Source organism: Styela clava, unplaced genomic scaffold (genome assembly GCF_964204865.1).
Source record: "Styela clava unplaced genomic scaffold, kaStyClav1.hap1.2 HAP1_SCAFFOLD_108, whole genome shotgun sequence".
NCBI lineage: Eukaryota > Metazoa > Chordata > Ascidiacea > Stolidobranchia > Styelidae > Styela > Styela clava.
Genome location: NW_027556620.1, coordinates 1 through 2,500, shown reverse-complemented (window position 1 = coordinate 2,500; position 2,500 = coordinate 1). Strand labels below are relative to the sequence as shown.

General features: G+C 57.8%; 1 non-coding gene and 2 pseudogenes across 1 annotated transcript; all 3 read right to left on the bottom strand.

Annotated features, from left to right (window-relative positions):
• LOC144419248 (large subunit ribosomal RNA) overlaps nt 1-574 on the bottom strand; it is a 3,695-nt pseudogene extending 3,121 nt beyond the window's left edge.
• A 288-nt stretch (nt 575-862) lies between these two features.
• Nucleotides 863-1,016, bottom strand: LOC144419244 (5.8S ribosomal RNA). Its single transcript, XR_013473934.1, has one exon. It is a non-coding gene; the product is annotated as a 5.8S ribosomal RNA (ribosomal RNA).
• A 298-nt stretch (nt 1,017-1,314) lies between these two features.
• LOC144419247 (small subunit ribosomal RNA) lies at nt 1,315-2,500 on the bottom strand (annotated as a pseudogene; the record flags this gene model as incomplete).

The following is a 2,500-nucleotide window of genomic DNA, read 5'->3' as shown; positions in this document are numbered from 1 at the left end:
AAACCGGTCGTGACCCGCGCCGGTCGCTAGTGCGCTGAGACGGTGCGCGAGCCGACTCGGCAGCGGCGCCTTAAGCGTCCGCGAACCGAGACGGCGCGCCCCCGCACCCAACTGAAAGCGAGCCGGCGACCTGACGGGCCCTCCCGTTTGCCTCTCAACGGTTTCACGTACTCTTGAACTCTCTCTTCAAAGTGCTTTTCAACTTTCCCTCACGGTACTTGTCCGCTATCGGTCTCGCGACCGTATTTAGTCTTAGGTGGAGTTTACCACCCGCTTTGGGCTGCATTCCCAAACAACCCGACTCCGAGAAGACCCGAAGCGGCCAAGGCAAGCGCCCCTATGGGCCTAACACCCGCCGTGGGACGAGGCCTCGATCAGAAGGACACCGGCGCTCGCCGTTAGCCGCACTGGGACTTCCGTACGTCACAACTCGGCGCGCTCGAAAAGCGCGCAGATTCGACGCTGGACTCTTCCCGGTTCACTCGCCGTTACTCAGGGAATCCCTGTTGGTTTCTTTTCCTCCGCTTAATAATATGCTTAAATTCAGCGGGTGCTCTCGCCTGAACTCAGGTCGTATGTGTCAAGCGGGCCGCTTCTTACACGGCCCGCTGGCATCGCAAGTCGTCGCCGCCGGCGCCGACCGAGCGCGTACCGTCGCCGCCTTGGCCCACGGTCGGTCTTGATCTCGTGACCGGACCGACCGACCTGGACCCGCCCCTCGAACGTAGTTGAACACGTCGAGGGGCCGGCGGTGTACGGGACACGCGGTCGCGCCGAGAAAGCTCGGCGACCGCTTCAACTTGGGGCGACGCCCGGCCGTCTTCGCAGAGGCCAGGCGACGGCCCTCGGGTGAGGACGAACGCGACCCTGAGGCAGACGCGGTCCCGGGATTGACCCGAGACCGCAATTCGCGTTCAGAAGGTCGACGTTCAATGTGTTCTGCAATTCACATTACTTCTCGCACTTGGCTGCGTCCTTCATCGACTCGCGAGCCGAGTGATCCACCGTTAAGAGTCGTCCTCGACGTTTCGCCCGGCGCCGAAGCGCGCGGACGTCACACTGTGGGATCGACCACAAAACCACCACCGACAACAACTGCACAAAAACACCAACAAACGGCGCCGAGCGACCGCCGGGCTGGGCCGGCGGCACATCGAGCGCGGTGCCCAGAAGCCACCATCGCACTCGGCTGCCTTGCTATGCCAACGTGTTACGCGTGTCGCACGGGGCGGAACCCCGATTGACGGCCGCCCTCTCGGCGGCACCCAAAGACAATTAAGTGCGCGGTCGGCCGGGGCCTACCACCACTTTCGGTAATGATCCTTCCGCAGGTTCACCTACGGAAACCTTGTTACGACTTTTACTTCCTCTAAATGATCAAGTTTGATCGTCTTCTCGACACGCCGACGCGGCCGTTGCCAGCCGCGACGGGGCCGATCCAAGGATCTCACTAAACCATTCAATCGGTAGTAGCGACGGGCGGTGTGTACAAAGGGCAGGGACGTAATCAACGCAAGTTGATGACTTGCGCTTACTGGGAATTCCTCGTTCAAGGGAAACAATTGCAAGTCCCTATCCCAATCACGAATGAGGTTCAACGGGTTACCCGGACCTTTCGGCCTAGGTTAGACACTCGCTGCTTCACTCAGTGTAGCGCGCGTGCGGCCCCGGACATCTAAGGGCATCACAGACCTGTTATTGCTCAATCTCGTGTGGCTAAACGCCACTAGTCCCTCTAAGAAGTTAGACGCCGACCGAGAAGGTCGCGTAACTATTTAGCATGCCAGAGTCTCGTTCGTTATCGGAATTAACCAGACAAATCGCTCCACCAACTAAGAACGGCCATGCACCACCACCCACAGAATCAAGAAAGAGCTCTCAATCTGTCAATCCTACCTGTGTCCGGGCCGGGTGAGTTTCCCCGTGTTGAGTCAAATTAAGCCGCAGGCTCCACTCCTGGTGGTGCCCTTCCGTCAATTCCTTTAAGTTTCAGCTTTGCAACCATACTTCCCCCGGAACCCAAAGACTTTGGTTTCCCGGAAGCTGCCGGAAAGGTCGTCATGGTAACGCCTCCCGATCGCTAGTTGGCATCGTTTATAGTCAGAACTAGGACGGTATCTGATCGTCTTCGAACCTCTGACTTTCGCTCTTGATTAAAGAAAACATTCTTGGCGAATGCTTTCGCAGTAGTTCGTCTTCCGCCGATCCAAGAATTTCACCTCTAACGGCAGAGTACGGACGCCCCCGTCTGTCCCTCTTAATCATTACCTCGTGCTCCGAAAACCAACAAAATAGAACCGAGGTCCTATTCCATTATTCCATGCAACACTATGCAGGCGAACAGCCTGCTTTGAACACTCTAATTTTTTCAAAGTAAACTTATCGGCCACCGCCGACACTCAGTCAAGAGCACCGACGGAGAACCGAAGGTGAGGCGAACGCAACCAGTGACACGCCTTGCGACGGACCGGCGGCGCTCGCCCAAAATCCAACTACGAGC